Raw genomic sequence first — 26,957 nt, forward strand, 5'->3', positions numbered from 1 at the left:
CTTTGTGATGTCATTTCATAGGTCTTCAGATTCTAGCTGCAGGTTTTCTTACACTCTGACTTCTAGTGTGTTCTGATATACCCCTAACCAATAGCAGGCATCCCCTTCTGTCCGGGGCAACGTAGGCGAGGGCGTTGTAATGTCATTTCATTGGTCTCCAGTTTCTAGCTGGAGGTTTTCTTACACTCTGACTTCTAGTGTTTTCTGATATACCCCAAGCCCATAGCAGGAATTCCATTCTCTCCGGGGCAACATAGATGTGTCCTTTGTGATGTCATTTCATAGTATTCCAGTTTCTAGCTGGAGGTTTTCTTACACTCTGACTTCTAGTGTGTTCTGATATACCCCTAGCCAATAGCTGGCATCCCCTTCTCTCTGTGGCAACGTAGGTGAGGGCTTTGTGATGTCATTTCATAGGTCTCCAGTTTCTAGCTGGAGGTTTTCTTACACTCTGACTTCTAGTGTGTTCTGATATACCCCTAGCCCATAGCAGGCATTCCCTTCTCTTCGGGGCAAATGAGGTGAGTGCTTTGTGACATCATTTAATAGGTCTCCAGATTCTAGCTGGAGGTTTTCTTACACTCTCACTTCTAGTGTGTTCTGATATACCCCAAGCCCATAGCAGGCATCCCTTTCTCTCCGGGGCAACATAGGCAAGCACTTTGTGATGTCATTTCATAGGTCTCCAGATTCTAGTGCAGGTTTTCTTACACTCTGACTTCTAGTATGTTCTGAATACCCCACAACCATAGCAGGCATCCCCTTCTCTCCGGGGCAACTTAGTCTAGCGCTTTGGGATATCATCTCAAAGGTCTCCAGTTTCTACCTGGAGTTTTTCTTACACTCTGACTTCTAGTGTGTTCTGATATACCCCTAGCCCATAGCAGGCATCCCTTTCTCTCCGGGGCAACGTAGGCGAGCTCTTTGTGATGTCATTTAATAGGTCTCCAGATTCTAGCTGCAGGTTTTCTTACACTCTGACTTCTAGTGTGTTCTCAATACCCCAAGCCCATAGCAGGCATCCACTTCTCTTCAGGGCAAATGATGTGAGTGCTTTGTGACATCATTTCATAGGTCTCCAGATTCTAGCTGGAGGTTTTCTTACACTCTGACTACTAGTGTGTTCTGATATACCCCTAGCCCATCCCCCTCCTCTCCGGGGCAACTTAGGCAAGCCCTTTGTGATGTCATTTAATAGGTCTCCAGTTTCTAACTGGAGGTTTTCTTACGCTCTGACTACTAGTGTGTTCTGATATACCCCCAAGCCCATAGCAGGCATCCCCTTCTCTCCGGGGCAACTTAGGCGAGTGATTTGTGATGTCTTTTCATAGGTTTCCAGTTTCTAGCTGGAAATTTTCTTACACTCTGAGTTCTAGTGTGTTCTGATGTAACCCAAGCCCATAGGAGGCATCCCCTTCTCTCCGGGGCAACTTAGGCGAGCCCTTTGTGATGTCATTTCATAGGTTTCCAGTTTCTAGCTGGAGGTTTTCTTACGCTCTGACTACTAGTGTGTTCTGATATACGCCCAAGCCCATAGCAGGCATTCCCTTCTCTCCGGGGCAAATGAGGTGAGTGCAACAATAGTGAGTGCAACAATAGTTTCTAGCTGGAGGTTTTCTTACACTCTGAATTCTAGTGTGTTCTGATATACCCCAAGCCCATAGCAGGAATTCCCTTCTCTCCGGGGCAACATAGGTGTGTCCTTTGTGATGTCATTTCATTGTATTCCAGTTTCTAGCTGGAGGTTTTCTTACACTCTGACTACTAGTGTTTTCTGATATACCCCAAGCCCATAGCAGGCATTCCCTTCTCTCCGGGGTAACATAGGTGAGTGCTTATTGATGTAATTTCATAGGTCTCCGGTTTCTAGCTGGAGGTTTTCTTACACTCTGACTTCTAGTGTGTTCTGATATACCCCTAGCCAATTGCAGGAATCGCCTTCTCTCCGGGGGAAAGTAGGCGAGCTCTTTGTGATGTCATTTCGTACGTCTCCAGATTCTAGCTGGAGGTTTTGCTACACTCTGACTTCTAGTGTGTTCTGATATACCCCAAGTCCATAGCAGGCATCCCCTTCTCTCTGTGGCAACGTAGGCGAGCTTTTTGTGATGTCATTTCATAGGTCTCCAGTTTCTAGCTGGAAGTTTTCTAACACTCTGACTACTAGTGTGTTCTGATATACCCCAAGCCCATAGGAGGCATCCCCTTCTCTCCGGGGCAACTTAGGCGAGCCCTTTGTGTGTCATTTCATAGGTTTCCAGTTTCTAGCTGGAGGTTTTCTTACGCTCTGACTTCTAGTGTGTTCTGATATACCGCAAGCCCATAGCAGGCATCCCCTTCTCTCCGGGGCAACATAGATGTGTGCTTTTTGACGTCATTTCATAGGTTTCCAGTTTCTAGCTGGAGGTTTTCTTACACTCTGACTTCTAGTGTGTTCTGATATACCGCAAGCCCATAGCAGGCATCCCCTTCTCTCCGGGTCAGCTTAGGTGAGCGCTTTGTGATGTCATTTCATAGGTTTCCAGTTTCTAGCTGGAGATTTTCTTACACTCTGATTTCTAGTATGTTCTGATATACCCCAAGCCCATAGCAGGCATCCCCTTCTCTCCGGGGCAACATAGGTGAGTGCTTTGTGATGTCATTTCATAGGTCTCCAGATTCTAGCTGGAGGTTTTCTTACACTCTGACTTCTAGTGTGTTCTCAATACCCCAAGCCCATAGCAGGAATTCCCTTCTCTCCGGGGCAACATAGATGTGTCCTTTGTGATGTCATTTCATAGGTCTCCGGTTTCTAGCTGGAGGTTTTCTTACACTGTGACTTCTAGTGTGTTCTGATATACCCCTAGACCATAGCAGGCATTCACTTCTCTTCGGGGCAAATGAGGTGAGTGCACCAATAGTGAGTGCAACAATAGTTTCTAGCTGGAGGTTTTCTTACACTCTGAATTCTAGTGTGTTCTGATATACCCCTAGCCCATACCCCTCCTCTCCGGGGCAACTTAGGCGAGCCCTTTGTGATGTCATTTCATAGGTCTCCAGTTTCTAGCTGGAGGTTTTCTTACACTCTGAATTCTACTGTGTTCTGATATACCCCTAGCCCATAGCAGGCATCCCCTTCTCTCCGGGGCAACTTAGGTGAGCACTTTGTGATGTCATTTCATAGGTTTCCAGTTTCTAGCTGGAGATTTTCTTACACTCTGATTTCTAGTGTGTTCTGATATACCCCAAGCCCATAGCAGGCATCCCCTTCTCTCCGGAGCAACATAGGCAAGCACTTTGTGATGTCATTTCATAGGTCTCCAGTTTCTAGCTACAGGTTTTCTTTCACTCTGACTTCTAGTGTGTTCTGAATACCCCAAGCCCATAGCAGGAATTCCCTTCTCTCCGGGGCAACATAGATGTGTCCTTTGTGATGTCATTTCATAGTATTCCAGTTTCTAGCTGGAGGTTTTCTTACACTCTGACTACTAGTGTTTTCTGATATACCCCAAGCCCATAGCAGGCATCCCCTTCTCTCTGGGGCAACATAGGTGAGTGCTTATTGATGTCATTTCATAGGTCTCCGGTTTCTAGCTGGAGGTTTTCTTACACGCTGACATCTAGTGTGTTCTGATATACCCCTAGCCCATAGCAGGCATCCACTTCTCTCTGGGGCAACATAGATGTGTGCTTTGTGATGTCATTTCATAGGTTTCCAGTTTCTAGCTGGAGGGTTTCTTACACTCTGACTACTAGTCTGTTCTGATATACCCCTAGCCCATAGCAGGCATCCACTTCTCTCTGGGGCAACATAGTTGAGTGCTTTGTGATGTCATTTCATAGGTCTCCAGATTCTAGCTGCAGGTTTTCTTACACTCTGACTTCTGGTGTGTTCTCAATACCCCAAACCCATAGCAGGCATCCCCTTCTCTCCGGGGCAACATAGGTGAGTGCTTTGTGACGTCATTTCATAGGTTTCCAGTTTCTAGCTGGAGATTTTCTTACACTCTGATTTGTAGTGTATTCTGATATACCCCAAGCCCATAGCAGGCATCCCCTTCTCTCCGGGGCAACATAGGTGAGTGCTTTGTGATGTCATTTCATAGGTCTCCAGATTCTAGCTGGAGGTTTTCTTACACTCTGACTTCTAGTGTGTTCTCAATACCCCAAGCCCATAGCAGGCATCCACTTCTCTCTGGGGCAACATAAGTGAGTGCTTTGTGATGTCATTTCATAGGTCTTCAGATTCTAGCTGGAGGTTTTCTTACACTCTGACTTCTAGTGTGTTCTCAATACCCCAAGCCCATAGCAGGCATCCACTTCTCTCTCGGGCAACATAGGTGAGTGCTTTGTGATGTCATTTCATAGGTCTTCAGATTCTAGCTGGAGGTTTTCTTACACTCTGACTTCTAGTGTGTTCTGATATACCCCCAGCCCATAGCAGGCATCCCCTTCTCTCCGGGGCAACTTAGGTGAGCACTTTGTGATGTCATTTCATAGGTCTTCAGATTCTAGCTGAAGGTTTTCTTACACTCTGACTTCTAGTGTGTTCTGATATACCCCTAGCCCATAGCAGGCATCCCCTTCTCTCCGGGGCAACTTAGGTGAGCACTTTGTGATGTCATTTCATAGGTTTCCAGTTTCTAGCTGGAGATTTTCTTACACTCTGATTTCTAGTGTGTTCTGATATACCCCAAGCCCATAGCAGGCATCCCCTTCTCTCCGGAGCAACATAGGCAAGCACTTTGTGATGTCATTTCATAGGTCTCCAGTTTCTAGCTACAGGTTTTCTTTCACTCTGACTTCTAGTGTGTTCTGAATACCCCAAGCCCATAGCAGGAATTCCCTTCTCTCCGGGGCAACATAGATGTGTCCTTTGTGATGTCATTTCATAGTATTCCAGTTTCTAGCTGGAGGTTTTCTTACACTCTGACTACTAGTGTTTTCTGATATACCCCAAGCCCATAGCAGGCATCCCCTTCTCTCCGGGGCAACATAGGTGAGTGCTTATTGATGTCATTTCATAGGTCTCCGGTTTCTAGCTGGAGGTTTTCTTACACGCTGACATCTAGTGTGTTCTGATATACCCCTAGCCCATAGCAGGCATCTACTTCTCTCTGGGGCAACATAGATGTGTGCTTTGTGATGTCATTTCATAGGTTTCCAGTTTCTAGCTGGAGGTTTTCTAACACTCTGACTACTAGTCTGTTCTGATATACCCCTAGCCCATAGCAGGCATCCACTTCTCTCTGGGGCAACATAGTTGAGTGCTTTGTGATGTCATTTCATAGGTCTCCAGATTCTAGCTTCAGGTTTTCTTACACTCTGACTTCTGGTGTGTTCTCAATACCCCAAACCCATAGCAGGCATCCCCTTCTCTCCGGGGCAACATAGGTGAGTGCTTTGTGACGTCATTTCATAGGTTTCCAGTTTCTAGCTGGAGATTTTCTTACACTCTGATTTGTAGTGTATTCTGATATACCCCAAGCCCATAGCAGGCATCCCCTTCTCTCCGGGGCAACATAGGTGAGTGCTTTGTGATGTCATTTCATAGGTCTCCAGATTCTAGCTGGAGGTTTTCTTACACTCTGACTTCTAGTGTGTTCTCAATACCCCAAGCCCATAGCAGGCATCCACTTCTCTCTGGGGCAACATAAGTGAGTGCTTTGTGATGTCATTTCATAGGTCTTCAGATTCTAGCTGGAGGTTTTCTTACACTCTGACTTCTAGTGTGTTCTCAATACCCCAAGCCCATAGCAGGCATCCACTTCTCTCTGGGGCAACATAGGTGAGTGTTTTGTGATGTCATTTCATAGGTCTTCAGATTCTAGCTGCAGGTTTTCTTACACTCTGACTTCTAGTGTGTTCTGATATACCCCTAGCCCATAGCAGGCATCCACTTCTCTCTGGGGCAACATAGATGTGTGCTTTGTGATGTCATTTCATAGGTTTCCAGTTTCTAGCTGGAGGGTTTCTTACACTCTGACTACTAGTCTGTTCTGATATACCCCTAGCCCATAGCAGGCATCCACTTCTCTCTGGGGCAACATAGTTGAGTGCTTTGTGATGTCATTTCATAGGTCTCCAGATTCTAGCTGCAGGTTTTCTTACACTCTGACTTCTGGTGTGTTCTCAATACCGCAAACACATAGCAGGCATCCCCTTCTCTCCGGGGCAACATAGGTGAGTGCTTTGTGATGTCATTTCATAGGTTTCCAGTTTCTAGCTGGAGATTTTCTTACACTCTGATTTGTAGTGTATTCTGATATACCCCAAGCCCATAGCAGGCATCCCCTTCTCTCCGGGGCAACATAGGTGAGCGCTTTGTGATGTCATTTCATAGGTCTTCAGATTCTAGCTGCAGGTTTTCTTACACTCTGACTTCTAGTGTGTTCTGATATACCCCTAACCAATAGCAGGCATCCCCTTCTGTCCGGGGCAACGTAGGCGAGGGCGTTGTAATGTCATTTCATTGGTCTCCAGTTTCTAGCTGGAGGTTTTCTTACACTCTGACTTCTAGTGTTTTCTGATATACCCCAAGCCCATAGCAGGAATTCCATTCTCTCCGGGGCAACATAGATGTGTCCTTTGTGATGTCATTTCATAGTATTCCAGTTTCTAGCTGGAGGTTTTCTTACACTCTGACTTCTAGTGTGTTCTGATATACCCCTAGCCAATAGCTGGCATCCCCTTCTCTCTGTGGCAACGTAGGTGAGGGCTTTGTGATGTCATTTCATAGGTCTCCAGTTTCTAGCTGGAGGTTTTCTTACACTCTGACTTCTAGTGTGTTCTGATATACCCCTAGCCCATAGCAGGCATTCCCTTCTCTTCGGGGCAAATGAGGTGAGTGCTTTGTGACATCATTTAATAGGTCTCCAGATTCTAGCTGGAGGTTTTCTTACACTCTCACTTCTAGTGTGTTCTGATATACCCCAAGCCCATAGCAGGCATCCCTTTCTCTCCGGGGCAACATAGGCAAGCACTTTGTGATGTCATTTCATAGGTCTCCAGATTCTAGTGCAGGTTTTCTTACACTCTGACTTCTAGTATGTTCTGAATACCCCACAACCATAGCAGGCATCCCCTTCTCTCCGGGGCAACTTAGTCTAGCGCTTTGGGATATCATCTCAAAGGTCTCCAGTTTCTACCTGGAGTTTTTCTTACACTCTGACTTCTAGTGTGTTCTGATATACCCCTAGCCCATAGCAGGCATCCCTTTCTCTCCGGGGCAACGTAGGCGAGCTCTTTGTGATGTCATTTAATAGGTCTCCAGATTCTAGCTGCAGGTTTTCTTACACTCTGACTTCTAGTGTGTTCTCAATACCCCAAGCCCATAGCAGGCATCCACTTCTCTTCAGGGCAAATGATGTGAGTGCTTTGTGACATCATTTCATAGGTCTCCAGATACTAGCTGGAGGTTTTCTTACACTCTGACTACTAGTGTGTTCTGATATACCCCTAGCCCATAGCAGGCATCCCCTTCTCTCCGGGGCAACTTAGGCAAGCCCTTTGTGATGTCATTTAATAGGTCTCCAGTTTCTAACTGGAGGTTTTCTTACGCTCTGACTACTAGTGTGTTCTGATATACCCCCAAGCCCATAGCAGGCATCCCCTTCTCTCCGGGGCAACTTAGGCGAGTGATTTGTGATGTCTTTTCATAGGTTTCCAGTTTCTAGCTGGAAATTTTCTTACACTCTGAGTTCTAGTGTGTTCTGATGTAACCCAAGCCCATAGGAGGCATCCCCTTCTCTCCGGGGCAACTTAGGCGAGCGCTTTGTGATGTCATTTCATAGGTCTCCAGTTTCTAGCTACAGGTTTTCTTTCACTCTGACTTCTAGTGTGTTCTGAATACCCCAAGCCCATAGCAGGAATTCCCTTCTCTCCGGGGCAACATAGATGTGTCCTTTGTGATGTCATTTCATAGTATTCCAGTTTCTAGCTGGAGGTTTTCTTACACTCTGACTACTAGTGTTTTCTGATATACCCCAAGCCCATAGCAGGCATCCCCTTCTCTCCGGGGCAACATAGGTGAGTGCTTATTGATGTCATTTCATAGGTCTCCGGTTTCTAGCTGGAGGTTTTCTTACACTCTGACTACTAGTCTGTTCTGATATACCCCTAGCCCATAGCAGGCATCCACTTCTCTCTGGGGCAACATAGTTGAGTGCTTTGTGATGTCATTTCATAGGTCTCCAGATTCTAGCTGCAGGTTTTCTTACACTCTGACTTCTGGTGTGTTCTCAATACCCCAAACCCATAGCAGGCATCCCCTTCTCTCTGTGGCAACGTAGGTGAGGGCTTTGTGATGTCATTTCATAGGTCTCCAGTTTCTAGCTGGAGGTTTTCTTACACTCTGACTTCTAGTGTGTTCTGATATACCCCTAGCCCATAGCAGGCATTCCCTTCTCTTCGGGGCAAATGAGGTGAGTGCTTTGTGACATCATTTAATAGGTCTCCAGATTCTAGCTGGAGGTTTTCTTACACTCTCACTTCTAGTGTGTTCTGATATACCCCAAGCCCATAGCAGGCATCCCTTTCTCTCCGGGGCAACATAGGCAAGCACTTTGTGATGTCATTTCATAGGTCTCCAGATTCTAGTGCAGGTTTTCTTACACTCTGACTTCTAGTATGTTCTGAATACCCCACAACCATAGCAGGCATCCCCTTCTCTCCGGGGCAACTTAGTCTAGCGCTTTGGGATATCATCTCAAAGGTCTCCAGTTTCTACCTGGAGTTTTTCTTACACTCTGACTTCTAGTGTGTTCTGATATACCCCTAGCCCATAGCAGGCATCCCTTTCTCTCCGGGGCAACGTAGGCGAGCTCTTTGTGATGTCATTTAATAGGTCTCCAGATTCTAGCTGCAGGTTTTCTTACACTCTGACTTCTAGTGTGTTCTCAATACCCCAAGCCCATAGCAGGCATCCACTTCTCTTCAGGGCAAATGATGTGAGTGCTTTGTGACATCATTTCATAGGTCTCCAGATACTAGCTGGAGGTTTTCTTACACTCTGACTACTAGTGTGTTCTGATATACCCCTAGCCCATAGCAGGCATCCCCTTCTCTCCGGGGCAACTTAGGCAAGCCCTTTGTGATGTCATTTAATAGGTCTCCAGTTTCTAACTGGAGGTTTTCTTACGCTCTGACTACTAGTGTGTTCTGATATACCCCCAAGCCCATAGCAGGCATCCCCTTCTCTCCGGGGCAACTTAGGCGAGTGATTTGTGATGTCTTTTCATAGGTTTCCAGTTTCTAGCTGGAAATTTTCTTACACTCTGAGTTCTAGTGTGTTCTGATGTAACCCAAGCCCATAGGAGGCATCCCCTTCTCTCCGGGGCAACTTAGGCGAGCGCTTTGTGATGTCATTTCATAGGTCTCCAGTTTCTAGCTACAGGTTTTCTTTCACTCTGACTTCTAGTGTGTTCTGAATACCCCAAGCCCATAGCAGGAATTCCCTTCTCTCCGGGGCAACATAGATGTGTCCTTTGTGATGTCATTTCATAGTATTCCAGTTTCTAGCTGGAGGTTTTCTTACACTCTGACTACTAGTGTTTTCTGATATACCCCAAGCCCATAGCAGGCATCCCCTTCTCTCCGGGGCAACATAGGTGAGTGCTTATTGATGTCATTTCATAGGTCTCCGGTTTCTAGCTGGAGGTTTTCTTACACTCTGACTACTAGTCTGTTCTGATATACCCCTAGCCCATAGCAGGCATCCACTTCTCTCTGGGGCAACATAGTTGAGTGCTTTGTGATGTCATTTCATAGGTCTCCAGATTCTAGCTGCAGGTTTTCTTACACTCTGACTTCTGGTGTGTTCTCAATACCCCAAACCCATAGCAGGCATCCCCTTCTCTCCGGGGCAACATAGGTGAGTGCTTTGTGACGTCATTTCATAGGTTTCCAGTTTCTAGCTGGAGATTTTCTTACACTCTGATTTGTAGTGTATTCTGATATACCCCAAGCCCATAGCAGGCATCCCCTTCTCTCCGGGGCAACATAGGTGAGTGCTTTGTGATGTCATTTCATAGGTCTCCAGATTCTAGCTGGAGGTTTTCTTACACTCTGACTTCTAGTGTGTTCTCAATACCCCAAGCCCATAGCAGGCATCCACTTCTCTCTGGGGCAACATAAGTGAGTGCTTTGTGATGTCATTTCATAGGTCTTCAGATTCTAGCTGGAGGTTTTCTTACACTCTGACTTCTAGTGTGTTCTCAATACCCCAAGCCCATAGCAGGCATCCACTTCTCTCTGGGGCAACATAGGTGAGTGTTTTGTGATGTCATTTCATAGGTCTTCAGATTCTAGCTGCAGGTTTTCTTACACTCTGACTTCTAGTGTGTTCTGATATACCCCTAGCCCATAGCAGGCATCCACTTCTCTCTGGGGCAACATAGATGTGTGCTTTGTGATGTCATTTCATAGGTTTCCAGTTTCTAGCTGGAGGGTTTCTTACACTCTGACTACTAGTCTGTTCTGATATACCCCTAGCCCATAGCAGGCATCCACTTCTCTCTGGGGCAACATAGTTGAGTGCTTTGTGATGTCATTTCATAGGTCTCCAGATTCTAGCTGCAGGTTTTCTTACACTCTGACTTCTGGTGTGTTCTCAATACCGCAAACACATAGCAGGCATCCCCTTCTCTCCGGGGCAACATAGGTGAGTGCTTTGTGATGTCATTTCATAGGTTTCCAGTTTCTAGCTGGAGATTTTCTTACACTCTGATTTGTAGTGTATTCTGATATACCCCAAGCCCATAGCAGGCATCCCCTTCTCTCCGGGGCAACATAGGTGAGCGCTTTGTGATGTCATTTCATAGGTCTTCAGATTCTAGCTGCAGGTTTTCTTACACTCTGACTTCTAGTGTGTTCTGATATACCCCTAACCAATAGCAGGCATCCCCTTCTGTCCGGGGCAACGTAGGCGAGGGCGTTGTAATGTCATTTCATTGGTCTCCAGTTTCTAGCTGGAGGTTTTCTTACACTCTGACTTCTAGTGTTTTCTGATATACCCCAAGCCCATAGCAGGAATTCCATTCTCTCCGGGGCAAATGAGGTGAGTGCTTTGTGACATCATTTAATAGGTCTCCAGATTCTAGCTGGAGGTTTTCTTACACTCTCACTTCTAGTGTGTTCTGATATACCCCAAGCCCATAGCAGGCATCCCTTTCTCTCCGGGGCAACATAGGCAAGCACTTTGTGATGTCATTTCATAGGTCTCCAGATTCTAGTGCAGGTTTTCTTACACTCTGACTTCTAGTATGTTCTGAATACCCCACAACCATAGCAGGCATCCCCTTCTCTCCGGGGCAACTTAGTCTAGCGCTTTGGGATATCATCTCAAAGGTCTCCAGTTTCTACCTGGAGTTTTTCTTACACTCTGACTTCTAGTGTGTTCTGTTGACTAGCAGGTGGCGACTGTTCCAGCAATGACACGACTCCTTGTTTGGCAAGTAAATGGCCGCAGCCGTTTATTGAACAAACAACCCTCAACGTAGGGTTGGCCTTATGCTGGCAAGGGAGCCTGACCCCTACAGCCGTCCGGCTGTAACCTCGGACCGCGGCGCTCAGGCTCCACTCCTCGCTCCCAGCCGGGAGGATGGGACGCCTTCCGCCGCGGAACTCCGGGAAGCGGCAACACGGGACCCAAAGGGCGTCCGCCTCCATTGGTGTCCGCTCGCCGCTTGGCTCCCCGGGCCCCTGGCCTCCCAGCCGGGTAGGCCGCGCCCGGGTCCTAGCCGGTCTCCTTAATGAGACCCCACCTCAGGGAGTTCCACACGCAGGTGGACCTCCCTGCCAACAGGCTCCCTACCATGCATAACCGCGGCTGCGACGAAGAAAACAGCGAAACAAACTGGGAGGGTGGGAGGGTGTCTGTCCCCGGCGGCGGCTGGCGCGAAAGAGGGCTTGCGCCTGCGCGCTCGGCCTTATAAAGCCGAGCGCCCCGCCCTTCTCAGGCCGCGCGGCCGCGCAGCCTGATGACGCCGGAGGAGCCGCGCCACTGCCGGGCGCCCCCGCAGCGTCAACGGCGGCCGCGGCAAACCGCGGCCGCTATTTGACTAGCAGGTGGCGACTGTTCCAGCAATGACACGACTCCTTGTTTGGCAAGTAAATGGCCGCAGCCGTTTATTGAACAAACAACCCTCAACGTAGGGTTGGCCTTATGCTGGCAAGGGAGCCTGACCCCTACAGCCGTCCGGCTGTAACCTCGGACCGCGGCGCTCAGGCTCCACTCCTCGCTCCCAGCCGGGAGGATGGGACGCCTTCCGCCGCGGAACTCCGGGAAGCGGCAACACGGGACCCAAAGGGCGTCCGCCTCCATTGGTGTCCGCTCGCCGCTTGGCTCCCCGGGCCCCTGGCCTCCCAGCCGGGTAGGCCGCGCCCGGGTCCTAGCCGGTCTCCTTAATGAGACCCCACCTCAGGGAGTTCCACACGCAGGTGGACCTCCCTGCCAACAGGCTCCCTACCATGCATAACCGCCAAAAAACAGGCGAACTATGCCTGTTTCCGCCAACCCTTAACTAAACTGCTGCGCAACCCCTCCCGCACTGCGTTCAACCACAGCTCACATCCCTCTTCGGACAGGTGAACCCCATCAGGCCGATACAGGGACGGGGCACGATAAGAAATGTCCGGGTGAGGAACGATGCCTCCCCCCAAAGCAAGCACCGTCTTCTTAGCTGCTTTGTTGACCTTCTGCTTGGCCCAGTTCACTCGATCATGACGAACTGCCGCCCTCCAAGCCAGTCTGTCCAGCAACTCGGACCACAGCAGCAGGGACTTTGGGAGGCGCTGTCGCAGGACTGTCAGATCCTCGGCAATGCACGCAATGAGCCGCCGGCCCGTCATCGCAGGTAAGTCATTCTCTCCGAGATGTATGACTAAGACATCCGGGGGTCCCGTCCGGTGAACCTCCTCTGCTACGAGCGGCAGCAAGGAGTTCCACTTGAGCCCCCGCCTCGTCCACCAGGCGATACGGCAGGTGTCCTCCAAACCGAGGTCCCGTCCCCAGCCGGTCGACTCAGCATAGCGGCCTGCCCAGAATGGTATACTGTGCCCGACAATGGCGACGGATGCTGCCGATGAAACACCTGAAAGAGCCAGATGTTAGTCAATCTGCCCCGGGCGGATGTATCCCTCATACGCCCGCGAGCGCCACCTCCCCAACCGCTGTATATCCCGGCTGCTCTTGCCCGCCAGGTATGCTTGCGTGGCGGCGCCTATCCGAAACGAATGGGATCCATACATGGACGCCCGGTATCCTCCGGCCGCGAGGCACCTACGGAGGACGGCGACAAACTGGTACCGCGAGAGGCAAGTCCCGTTCTGGTGAAGAAAAAGGGGGCCAGGAAGATGCGGACGAGCTTCGAGGTACCCGTCCAACGCCCTCAGCGGACAATCCAAAGACCCCGGCACCGACGGTAGGAAAACGTGTCGGCCAGCGCCCCTTTGATCGGCCTTGGACTGACGCAGGAAACACTGTACGCCATCCTCTCGTATGCACACGTCAACGGCTCGCAGACCCACGAAGGAGGCGGGTGTCCGGGAATCGGCCGCCAACTCACCCACCCTGAACGCCCCATGGAAGGCCGTGCAGAATGCCGCCTTGAACAGGCGCACCTCATAACTGGAACTGCACGCCCCCGAGAGACAGTCCAGAATGCGGACCAAGACCCGCTGCGTAATGGGGCGGCGACCATCCGGCTTGGGCGGGGCCTGTCTCCCCCAACCCTTCACGGCCTGCCGTGCCAGGAACGACTTGCCGGGATCCCAGGTGCCGGCCGCCTTGCTACAAAACGAAAGTGCGGACAGAGTCACACGCAGGGTGCGATGAGACAAGCCCCGCTCCTTCAAGTGAGCGAGGTAACGCAGGGCCGACTCCTCGTCCATCGGCCACGCGGAGGCACGTCCCGCACGCCCTGCGAAGTCCAAGAAACCAATCGCCGCTTGACGATATGCCCGACGCGTGGAAGGTGCCACGGATGCCAGCACGCCGTCAAGGATCAGCCGACTCCAAGACTCCAAACCTCGGGCGGGCAACTCTCTGGAACCCTGGCCGCCCCCGGCGCCAGCCGACGAAACCTCTCGACCTGAAACCGGGAGAGAGCGTCGGCAAGCTCGTTAGTGACCCCCGGGACGTGGCGGGCCCTGAAGGTGCAGTTGCGCACCAAGCAAGCCAAGACGAAGCGCCGGACCAGCCGCATCACCCTAGGTGAGCCGGAAGACTGCCTGTTGATGACGTACACGACTGCCAGATTGTCGCACAAAAACTCGACCCGCTTATCAGCGAAGTCCTCGCCCCATAACAGCACCGCTACCAGTATGGGGAAGAACTCCAGGAAGGTCATGTCGCGCAAAACCTCCGGAGGCCACCATGCAGGCCAGCGTTCCGCGCACCAGCGGCCGTTAAAGTACACACCGAAACCGCTGGCCCCGGCGGCATCGGATTGTACCTGTAGCAAGTCCTTGGGGGCGAACGGCGTTTGCCAAATCACCACCCCATTGAAACGCTCCAGGAACCGTGTCCACACCCTGAGGTCCTCCTTGATAGATTTGGTTACCCGGACGCGATGGAAAGGGCGGGACAAACCTCTCGTGGCGAAAGCCAGTCGAAAACAGAACGCCCTGCCAGGGGTCACCACCCTGCAGGCAAAATTGAGATGCCCAAGCAGGACCTGCACCTCCCTCAACGTGGCTTTCCGCTGCCCCAACATTTTTTCGAGCAACCCCTTAAGGGAGGCAATTTTGTCCTCCGGAAGCCTGGAGGTGCCCGCCACGGTGTCCAATTCGATACCTAGGAATGTGATCCGTGTAGCCGGGCCTTCGGTCTTCTCCCGAGCCAAAGGGACACCGAGTTCCCCCATCAGGGACTGGAACCGGCGCAACCGGGACTCGCACTCCGACGTGCCCCCCGCCCCGGCCATCAAAAAATCGACCAAATAGTGAGATATCGCGTTGAAACGGCCCCTGACCCTCACCACCCACTCCAAGAAGGAACTGAAGGACTCAAACGCGGCGCAGGCGATGGAACAACCCATCGGCATGGCCTTGTCCACATACCATTGGTCCCGGAAACGGAACCCCAGCAGGCAGTAGTCATCTGGGTGGATGGGAAGGAGCCGGAACGCTGACTGGATGTCACATTTGGCGAGTAACGCCCCTCGGCCGCAGCTGCGAACCATAGCCACCGCCGAGTCAAACGAAGTGTACCGAACGGCACAAAGCTCCGGGGGGATTTGGTCGTTTACGGACCCGCCATGCGGGTAGGATAAGTGTTGGATGATTCGATACTCCCCCGGCGTTTTCTTTGGCACCACGCCGAGGGGAGAAATCCTCAAATTCGGCAGGGGCGGTGCGTCAAAGGGGCCCGCTATTCGCCCAGCCTCCCGCTCTTTGGCGAGCTTAGCTGCCACAACCTCCGGAAGCTCATGAGCGGACCGCAGGTTGCCGCTCACAGACGGCTCCCGCCGACCCTCGTAAGGGATCCGGAAACCTTCGGTGAACCCCTTCGCCAGGTAGACGGCAGACGCCTTGTCGGGGTAGTCCCGGAGCCATTCCACCAACGTGGCCAATTTGACAGGCGTGGGGGCTAGCTTCCCGAGTTGGGCCACCGGATCAGGCGGGCTTCTGAGCCGTGGAAGGCGCGCCGGTTCCCGATCCCCCGTCCTTCTTCCCGGAGGATCGGGTGCCGCGAAAGGGCTGGCCCGAGGTCTGGGGCTGACTACAGGAAGCCATCGAATGACTCCCACCGCATGACTCACAGCGATGCTCGAACCTGCACCGCCGCCGCTTGCAGCCCCCTCTGTTGTAGTCCCAACACACCAAGCCACTGATTTTCTTGGGAGGGGGCGCGGCACTCGACCTCGGCCTCTCCTTCCGCTGCCGCGTGGGGGAACCAACTTGCACGATCCACGCATCATGAAGTTTCAAATCCCACCTGGTGGACGCGTTATGCGAAGCGAGCTCACGAAACTCCCTATCATAGGCGAAAGCCGCTTCTTCGCCCCCCCTCTCCCATGCCTGCAGCACCGTGTAGAGGTAGCGGCAAAGGTGCCAGCCCCTCTCGGGATAAGCCCCGCAAATGAGGCCGTGGTATTCGGTGAAACCTTTTAACCAATTCAACATGGACCTCTCGCAGGGCTCGGACTCGGCTTTATCCTTGTCCTTGCGACTGCCAGTGTCCGCCCCCTTGTTCCTGCCCCTGTCCAACTCAAACATGTCCACGAAGTATCCGTCGAGGGCCTTCTCCCGCAACTTTGCGGGGAGGTGGACCCCCGGCGGAGCTTCCCCGTCCTTAAACCAGCCCGGGGGCTCCCGCCGGCTCTCGCTAACGCCAGCCTCATCCAACAGGCGCTTTGTGGTCCGCCTCCGGCTTTTCATCCACGAGGGGATTCCGGGAACAAAGGCGGATTCAATCCAAAACCACCCATCATGGGTGGCACTGTCCCCGCCCTCCCTGGAAGACGACTCACCGGTGGACGGACTGTGCCGCGATGACCGCCGCCGTTTGTGCGCTGCCCGCTGTGTCTTCCGGCGCCGCTTGCCGCTACGCCCAGCCTGGCCGTCCCGCCTGGCGCCGTCAGAGCTCCTGTCAGGACTCCTAGAAATACTGCGAGAACGCGGGGGGGTCCTGCGGCCGGGACGCCGGTCCGCAACAGAGGCCAACGCCTCTGCGTATCCGGCCCAATAGTCAGCCGACTTACCAGAGGCGCCCCGGGCCAAAGAAGTCGACCGAGAGCGCCACGGGGAAGGGGCTCGGCCCGCGGAGGACGGGGGCGTCCGCCGGCGCCCCCGAGAAATTCTCCTCCCCTCTCCCCCCGAACGAGACCTGCTCGAGCGAGACGAGTGCCGCCTACGGAGCCGCTCTGGCCTCCGCAGCGGCGAGGGGGTGCGAGGCCTAGGCCTCCCCCGCAACGTCCGGTCCCCCCGGTCCCGCCACCGACCTCCACGAGACCCGGAGGACCTGCTGGACCCGGAGATACCCCCACCTCGTGGGGGTGACCCAGACCGGCCCCCCCTTGACGAGGACGAGGAGACCCTAGGCCCGCCTCTGCTGGGCCGGGCGTCCTCCCTGGGAGGCGACTCCCTCTCCCCCCTGAGGGGCCCCCGCCCCGAGGTGCCCGGCCTGCCCCGAGATTCCCGCTGCCGGGGCCCCGGTATCTCGGATGCCCACGCCCTGCTAGCCTGCAGGGCGCAGGCCCGCTTGGTGCCCCGGGCCCCCTGGGCCTGTGCGCCGCCACGTGGAGGGGAAGCCCCGCCCGGGTCCCCTTCCCGATCATCCCTACCCTCCCCCTCAGCAGACGACCGGGGCCTGGCCGGGCTTGCAGCCTGCCGCCCCGACCTCGTGACCCGAGGGGAGTGGTGCCTACTGGCCCGAGAGCGGCCGCCGCCCCCCGTCTTGGCCTTGCCAGAAGCAGGGCCCGTAGCCGCGGCCTCCCTCTTCTCCGGGGACTTGGAGCCCCGCGGGCTGCGTCCGGCTCCCGGGTGGGCCGCGCTCCGCCCGGACCTGCGCCCGCCCCGGCCCCCCGTCGGAATGGGAGGCTGCGCCTCAACCGGGCTCCCAACATCACCTCCCCCGCCGTGCGAGCCGGCGGCCCCGTCCCCTGTCGGCCTCGTGGCCGCCGGCCGTTGCCGGCGAGGCATCGTCGCGCCGCTCCACCCACACCTTGTTCCCGCTGCCGGGGGGGGGCCAGCGCCCGAAGCGCCGCAAGCAGCCCTTTTCCCCTCCGGCCTACTCTTCTGCCGCGGCCGGGACAGGTCTGTCCCCGGCGGCGGCTGGCGCGAAAGAGGGCTTGCGCCTGCGCGCTCGGCCTTATAAAGCCGAGCGCCCCGCCCTTCTCAGGCCGCGCGGCCGCGCAGCCTGATGACGCCGGAGGAGCCGCGCCACTGCCGGGCGCCCCCGCAGCGTCAACGGCGGCCGCGGCAAACCGCGGCCGCTATATATACCCCTAGCCCATAGCAGGCATCCCTTTCTCTCCGGGGCAACGTAGGCGAGCTCTTTGTGATGTCATTTAATAGGTCTCCAGATTCTAGCTGCAGGTTTTCTTACACTCTGACTTCTAGTGTGTTCTCAATACCCCAAGCCCATAGCAGGCATCCACTTCTCTTCAGGGCAAATGATGTGAGTGCTTTGTGACATCATTTCATAGGTCTCCAGATTCTAGCTGGAGGTTTTCTTACACTCTGACTACTAGTGTGTTCTGATATACCCCTAGCCCATCCCCCTCCTCTCCGGGGCAACTTAGGCAAGCCCTTTGTGATGTCATTTAATAGGTCTCCAGTTTCTAACTGGAGGTTTTCTTACGCTCTGACTACTAGTGTGTTCTGATATACCCCCAAGCCCATAGCAGGCATCCCCTTCTCTCCGGGGCAACTTAGGCGAGTGATTTGTGATGTCTTTTCATAGGTTTCCAGTTTCTAGCTGGAAATTTTCTTACACTCTGAGTTCTAGTGTGTTCTGATGTAACCCAAGCCCATAGGAGGCATCCCCTTCTCTCCGGGGCAACTTAGGCGAGCCCTTTGTGATGTCATTTCATAGGTTTCCAGTTTCTAGCTGGAGGTTTTCTTACGCTCTGACTACTAGTGTGTTCTGATATACCCCCAAGCCCATAGCAGGCATTCCCTTCTCTCCGGGGCAAATGAGGTGAGTGCAACAATAGTGAGTGCAACAATAGTTTCTAGCTGGAGGTTTTCTTACACTCTGAATTCTAGTGTGTTCTGATATACCCCTAGCCCATAGCAGGCATCCACTTCTCTCTGGGGCAACGTAGGCGAGGGCGTTGTGATGTCATTTCATAGGTCTCCAGTTTCTAGCTGGAGGTTTTCTTACACTCTGAATTCTAGTGTGTTCTGATATACCCCAAGCCCATAGCAGGAATTCCCTTCTCTCCGGGGCAACATAGGTGTGTCCTTTGTGATGTCATTTCATTGTATTCCAGTTTCTAGCTGGAGGTTTTCTTACACTCTGACTACTAGTGTTTTCTGATATACCCCAAGCCCATAGCAGGCATTCCCTTCTCTCCGGGGTAACATAGGTGAGTGCTTATTGATGTAATTTCATAGGTCTCCGGTTTCTAGCTGGAGGTTTTCTTACACTCTGACTTCTAGTGTGTTCTGATATACCCCTAGCCAATTGCAGGAATCGCCTTCTCTCCGGGGGAAAGTAGGCGAGCTCTTTGTGATGTCATTTCGTACGTCTCCAGATTCTAGCTGGAGGTTTTGCTACACTCTGACTTCTAGTGTGTTCTGATATACCCCAAGTCCATAGCAGGCATCCCCTTCTCTCTGTGGCAACGTAGGCGAGCTTTTTGTGATGTCATTTCATAGGTCTCCAGTTTCTAGCTGGAAGTTTTCTAACACTCTGACTACTAGTGTGTTCTGATATACCCCAAGCCCATAGGAGGCATCCCCTTCTCTCCGGGGCAACTTAGGCGAGCCCTTTGTGTGTCATTTCATAGGTTTCCAGTTTCTAGCTGGAGGTTTTCTTACGCTCTGACTTCTAGTGTGTTCTGATATACCGCAAGCCCATAGCAGGCATCCCCTTCTCTCCGGGGCAACATAGATGTGTGCTTTTTGACGTCATTTCATAGGTTTCCAGTTTCTAGCTGGAGGTTTTCTTACACTCTGACTTCTAGTGTGTTCTGATATACCCCAAGCCCATAGCAGGCATCCCCTTCTCTCCGGGGCAACATAGGTGAGTGCTTTGTGATGTCATTTCATAGGTCTCCAGATTCTAGCTGGAGGTTTTCTTACACTCTGACTTCTAGTGTGTTCTCAATACCCCAAGCCCATAGCAGGAATTCCCTTCTCTCCGGGGCAACATAGATGTGTCCTTTGTGATGTCATTTCATAGGTCTCCGGTTTCTAGCTGGAGGTTTTCTTACACTGTGACTTCTAGTGTGTTCTGATATACCCCTAGACCATAGCAGGCATTCACTTCTCTTCGGGGCAAATGAGGTGAGTGCACCAATAGTGAGTGCAACAATAGTTTCTAGCTGGAGGTTTTCTTACACTCTGAATTCTAGTGTGTTCTGATATACCCCTAGCCCATACCCCTCCTCTCCGGGGCAACTTAGGCGAGCCCTTTGTGATGTCATTTCATAGGTCTCCAGTTTCTAGCTGGAGGTTTTCTTACACTCTGAATTCTACTGTGTTCTGATATACCCCTAGCCAATTGCAGGAATCGCCTTCTCTCCGGGGCAAAGTAGGCGAGCTCTTTGTGATGTCATTTTGTACGTCTCCAGATTCTAGCTGGAGGTTTTGCTACACTCTGACTTCTAGTGTGTTCTGATATACCCCAAGTCCATAGCAGGCATCCCCTTCTCTCTGTGGCAACGTAGGCGAGCCCTTTGTGATGTCATTTCATAGGTTTCCAGTTTCTAGCTGGAGGTTTTCTTACGCTCTGACTTCTAGTGTGTTCTCAATACCCCAAGCCCATAGCAGGAATTCCCTTCTCTCCGGGGCAACATAGATGTGTCCTTTGTGATGTCATTTCATAGGTCTCCGGTTTCTAGCTGGAGGTTTTCTTACACTCTGACTTCTAGTGTGTTCTGATATACCGCAAGCCCATAGCAGGCATCCCCTTCTCTCCGGGGCAGCTTAGGTGAGCCCTTTGTGATGTCATTTCATAGGTCTCCAGTTTCTAGCTGGAGGTTTTCTTACACTCTGAATTCTAGTGTGTTCTGATATACCCCAAGCCCACAGCAGGCATCCCCTTCTCTCCGGGGCAACATAGGCGAATGCTTTGTGATGTCATTTCATAGGTCTCCAGATTCTAGCTGGAGGTTTTCTTACACTCTGACTTCTAGAGTGTTCTGATATACCCCTAGCCAATAGCAGGCATCCCCTTCTCTCTATGGCAACATAGGAGAGTGCTTTGTGATGTCATTTCATAGGTCTCCAGTTTCTAGCTGGAGGTTTTCTTACACTCCGACTTCTAGTGTGTTCTGATATACCTCTAGCCCATAGCAGGCATCCCCTTCTCTCTAGGGCAATATAGATGAGTGCTTTGTGATGTCATTTCATAGGTTTCCAGTTTCTAGCTCGAGGTTTTCTTACACTCTGACTTCTAGAGTGTTCTGATATACCCCTAGCCAATAGCAGGCATCCCCTTCTCTCTGTGGCAACATAGGAGAGTGCTTTGTGATGTCATTTCATAGGTCTCCAGTTTCTAGCTGGAGGTTTTCTTACACTCTGAATTCTAGTGTGTTCTGATATACCCCTAGCCAATAGCAGGCATCCCCTTCTCTCTGTGGCAACGTAGGCGAGCGCTTTGTGATGTCATTTCATAGGTCTCCAGTTTCTAGCTGGAGGTTTTCTTACACTCTGACTTCTAGTGTGTTCTGATATACCCCAAGCCCATAGCAGGCATCCCCTTCTCTCCGGGGCAACATAGGTGAGTGCTTTGTGATGTCATTTCATAGGTTTCCAGTTTCTAGCTGGAGGTTTTCTTACACTCTGACTTCTAGAGTGTTCTGATATACCCCTAGCCAATAGCAGGCATCCCCTTCTCTCTGTGGCAACGTAGGCGAGCGCTTTGTGATGTCATTTCATAGGTCTCCAGTTTCTAGCTGGAGGTTTTCTTCCACTCTGACTTCTAGTGTGTTCTGATATACCCCAAGCCCATAGCAGGCATCCCCTGCTCTCCGGGGCAACATAGGTGAGGGCTTTGTGATGTCATTTCATAGGTTTCCAGTTTCAAGCTGGAGGTTTTCTTACACTCTGAATTCTAGTGTTTTCTGATACACCCCTAGCCCATAGCAGGCATCCCCTTCTCTCCGGGGCAACATAGGTGAGTGCTTTGTGATATCATTTCATAGGTTTCCAGTTTCTAGCTGGAGGTTTTCTTACACTCTGAATTCTAGTGTGTTCTGATATACCCCTAGCCCATACCCCTCCTCTCCGGGGCAACCTAGGCGAGCCCTTTGTGATGTCATTTCATAGGTCTCCAGTTTCTAGCTGGAGGTTTTCTTACACTCTGAATTCTAGTGTGTTCTGATATACCCCTAGCCAATTGCAGGAATCGCCTTCTCTCCGGGGCAAAGTAGGCGAGCTCTTTGTGATGTCATTTCGTACGTCTCCAGATTCTAGCTGGAGGTTTCGCTACACTCTGACTTCTAGTGTGTTCTGATATTCCCCAAGTCCATAGCAGGCATCCCCTTCTCTCTGTGGCAACGTAGGTGAGCGCTTTGTGATGTCATTTCATAGGTCTCCAGTTTCTAGCTGGAAGTTTTCTAACACTCTGACTACTAGTGTGTTCTGATATACCCCAAGCCCATAGGAGGCATCCCCTTCTCTCCGGGGCAACTTAGGCGAGCCCTTTGTGATGTCATTTCATAGGTTTCCAGTTTCTAGCTGGAGGTTTTCTTACGCTCTGACTTCTAGTGTGTTCTCAATACCCCAAGCCCATAGCAGGCATCCCCTTCTCTCCGGGGCAGCTTAGGTGAGCCTTTTGTGATGTCATTTCATAGGTCTCCAGTTTCTAGCTGGAGGTTTTCTTACGCTCTGACTACTAGTGTGTTCTGATATACCCCTAGCCCTTAGCAGGCATCCACTTCTCTCTGGGGCAACGTAGGCGAGGGCGTTGTGATGTCATTTCATAGGTCTCCAGTTTCTAGCTGGAGGTTTTCTTACACTCTGAATTCTAGTGTGTTCTGATATACCCTAAGCCCATAGCAGGCATCCCCTTCTCTCCGGGGCAACATAGGCGAGTGCTTTGTGATGTCATTTCATAGGTCTCCAGATTCTAGCTGGAGGTTTTCTTACACTCTGACTTCTAGAGTGTTCTGATATACCCCTAGCCAATAGCAGGCATCCCCTTCTCTCTGTGGCAACATAGGAGAGTGCTTTGTGATGTCATTTCATAGGTCTCCAGTTTCTAGCTGGAGGTTTTCTTACACTCCGACTTCTAGTGTGTTCTGATATACCCCAAGCCCATAGCAGGCATCCCCTTCTCTCTAGGGCAATATAGGTGAGTGCTTTGTGATGTCATTTCATAGGTTTCCAGTTTCTAGCTGGAGGTTTTCTTACACTCTGAATTCTAGAGTGTTCTGATATACCCCTAGCCAATAGCAGGCATCCCCTTCTCTCTGTGGCAACATAGGAGAGCGCTTTGTGATGTCATTTCATAGGTCTCCAATTTCTAGCTGGAGGTTTTCTTACACTCTGAATTCTAGTGTGTTCTGATATACCCCTAGCCAATAGCAGGCATCCCCTTCTCTCCGGGGCAACGTAGGCGAGCGCTTTGTGATGTCATTTCATAGGTCTCCAGTTTCTAGCTGGAGGTTTTCTTCCACTCTGACTTCTAGTGTGTTCTGATATACCCCAAGCCCATAGCAGGCATCCCCTGCTCTCCGGGGCACCATAGGTGAGGGCTTTGTGATGTCATTTCATAGGTTTCCAGTTTCAAGCTGGAGGTTTTCTTACACTCTGAATTCTAGTGTTTTCTGATACACCCCTAGCCCATAGCAGGCATCCCCTTCTCTCCGGGGCAACATAGGTGAATGCTTTGTGATATCATTTCATAGGTTTCCAGTTTCTAGCTGGAGGTTTTCTTACACTCTGAATTCTAGTGTGTTCTGATATACCTCTAGCCCATACCCCTCCTCTCCGGGGCAACTTAGGCGAGCCCTTTGTGATGTCATTTCATAGGTCTCCAGTTTCTAGCTGGAGGTTTTCTTACACTCTGAATTCTAGTGTGTTCTGATATACCCCTAGCCAATTGCAGGAATCGCCTTCTCTCCGGGGCAAAGTAGGCGAGCTCTTTGTGATGTCATTTCGTACGTCTCCAGATTCTAGCTGGAGGTTTTGCTACACTCTGACTTCTAGTGTGTTCTGATATACCCCAAGTCCATAGCAGGCATCCCCTTCTCTCTGTGGCAACGTAGGCGAGCGCTTTGTGATGTCATTTCATAGGTCTCCAGTTTCTAGCTGGAAGTTTTCTAACACTCTGACTGCTAGTGTGTTCTGATATACCCCAAGCCCATAGGAGGCATCCCCTTCTCTCCGGGGCAACTTAGGCGAGCCCTTTGTGATGTCATTTCATAGGTTTCCAGTTTCTAGCTGGAGGTTTTCTTACGCTCTGACTTCTAGTGTGTTCTCAATACCCCAAGCCCATAGCAGGAATTCCCTTCTCTCCGGGGCAACATAGATGTGTCCTTTGTGATGTCATTTCATAGGTCTCCGGTTTCTAGCTGGAGGTTTTCTTACACTCTGACTTCTAGTGTGTTCTGATATACCGCAAGCCCATAGCAGGCATCCCCTTCTTCCGGGGCAGCTTAGGTGAGCCCTTTGTGATGTCATTTCATAGGTCTCCAGTTTCTAGCTGGAGGTTTTCTTACGCTCTGACTACTAGTGTGTTCTGATATACCCCTAGCCCTTAGCAGGCATCCACTTCTCTCTGGGGCAACGTAGGCGAGGGCGTTGTGATGTCATTTCATAGGTCTCCAGTTTCTAGCTGGAGGTTTTCTTACACTCTGAATTTTAGTGTGTTCTGATATACCCCAAGCCCATAGCAGGCATCCCCTTCTCTCCGGGGCAACATAGGCGAGTGCTTTGTGATGTCATTTCATAGGTCTCCAGATTCTAGCTGGAGGTTTTCTTACACTCTGACTTCTAGAGTGTTCTGATATACCCCTAGCCAATAGCAGGCATCCCCTTCTCTCTGTGGCAACATAGGAGAGTGCTTTGTGATGTCATTTCATAGGTCTCCAGTTTCTAGCTGGAGGTTTTCTTACACTCCAACTTCTAGTGTGTTCTGATATACCCCAAGCCCATAGCAGGCATCCCCTTCTCTCTAGGGCAATATAGGTGAGTGCTTTGTGATGTCATTTCATAGGTTTCCAGTTTCTAGCTGGAGGTTTTCTTACACTCTGACTTCTAGAGTGTTCTGATATACCCCTAGCCAATAGCAGGCATCCCCTTCTCTCTGTGGCAACATAGGAGAGTGCTTTGTGATGTCATTTCATAGGTCTCCAGTTTCTAGCTGGAGGTTTTCTTACACTCTGAATTCTAGTGTGTTCTGATATACCCCTAGCCAATAGCAGGAATCCCCTTCTCTCTGTGGCAACGTAGGCGAGCGCTTTGTGATGTCATTTCATAGGTCTCCAGTTTCTAGCTGGAGGTTTTCTTACACTCTGACTTCTAGTGTGTTCTGATATACCCCAAGGCCATAGCAGGCATCCCCTTCTCTCCGGGGCAACATAGGTGAGTGCTTTGTGATGTCATTTCATAGGTTTCCAGTTTCTAGCTGGAGGTTTTCTTACACTCTGACTTCTAGAGTGTTCTGATATACCCCTAGCCAATAGCAGGCATCCCCTTCTCTCTGTGGCAACGTAGGCGAGCGCTTTGTGATATCATTTCATAGGTTTCCAGTTTCTAGCTGGAAGTTTTCTTACACTCTGACTTCTAGTGTGTTCTGATGTACCCCAAGCCAATAGGAGGAATTCCCTTCTCTCCGGGGCAACATAGATGAGTCTTTTTTGATGTCATTTCATAGGTTTCCAGTTTCTAGCTGGAAGTTTTCTTACACTCTGACTACTAGTGTGTTCTGATATACCCCTAGCCCATAGCAGGCATGCCCTTCTCTCCGGGGCAACGTAGGCGAAGGCGTTGTAATGTCATTTCATAGGTCTCCAGTTTCTAGCTGGAGGATTTCTTACACTCTGCCTACTAGTGTGTTCTGATATGCCCCAAGCCCATAGCAGGCATCCCCTTCTCTCCGGGGCAACGTAGGTGAGTGCTTTGTGATGTCATTTCATAGGTTTCCAGTTTCTAGCTGGAGGTTTTCTTACACTCTGAGTTCTAGTGTGTTCTGATGTACCCCAAGCCCATAGGAGGCATCCCCTTCTCTCCGGGGCAACTTAGGCGAGCCCTTTGTGATGTCATTTCATAGGTTTCCAGTTTCTAGCTGGAGGTTTTCTTACGCGCTGACTTCTAGTGTGTTCTGATATACCGCAAGCCCATAGCAGGCATCCCCTTCTCTCCGGGGCAACATAGATGTGTGCTTTTTGATGTCATTTCATAGGTTTCCAGTTTCTAGCTGGAGGTTTTCTTACACTCTGACTTGTAGTGTGTTCTGATATACCCCAAGCCCATAGCAGGCATCCCCTGCTCTCCGGGGCAACATAGGTGAGGGCTTTGTGATGTCATTTCATAGGTTTCCAGTTTCAAGCTGGAGGTTTTCTTACACTCTGAATTCTAGTGTTTTCTGATACACCCCTAGCCCATAGCAGGCATCCCCTTCTCTCCGGGGCAACATAGGTGAGTGCTTTGTGATATCATTTCATAGGTTTCCAGTTTCTAGCTGGAGGTTTTCTTACACTCTGAATTCTAGTGTGTTCTGATATACCCCTAGCCCATACCCCTCCTCTCCGGGGCAACCTAGGCGAGCCCTTTGTGATGTCATTTCATAGGTCTCCAGTTTCTAGCTGGAGGTTTTCTTACACTCTGAATTCTAGTGTGTTCTGATATACCCCTAGCCAATTGCAGGAATCGCCTTCTCTCCGGGGCAAAGTAGGTGAGCTCTTTGTGATGTCATTTCGTACGTCTCCAGATTCTAGCTGGAGGTTTCGCTACACTCTGACTTCTAGTGTGTTCTGATATTCCCCAAGTCCATAGCAGGCATCCCCTTCTCTCTGTGGCAACGTAGGTGAGCGCTTTGTGATGTCATTTCATAGGTCTCCAGTTTCTAGCTGGAAGTTTTCTAACACTCTGACTACTAGTGTGTTCTGATATACCCCAAGCCCATAGGAGGCATCCCCTTCTCTCCGGGGCAACTTAGGCGAGCCCTTCGTGATGTCATTTCATAGGTTTCCAGTTTCTAGCTGGAGGTTTTCTTACGCTCTGACTTCTAGTGTGTTCTCAATACCCCAAGCCCATAGCAGGCATCCCCTTCTCTCCGGGGCAGCTTAGGTGAGCCTTTTGTGATGTCATTTCATAGGTCTCCAGTTTCTAGCTGGAGGTTTTCTTACGCTCTGACTACT

Source organism: Paroedura picta, chromosome 8 (genome assembly GCF_049243985.1).
Source record: "Paroedura picta isolate Pp20150507F chromosome 8, Ppicta_v3.0, whole genome shotgun sequence".
In the NCBI taxonomy this organism is placed as follows: domain Eukaryota; kingdom Metazoa; phylum Chordata; class Lepidosauria; order Squamata; family Gekkonidae; genus Paroedura; species Paroedura picta.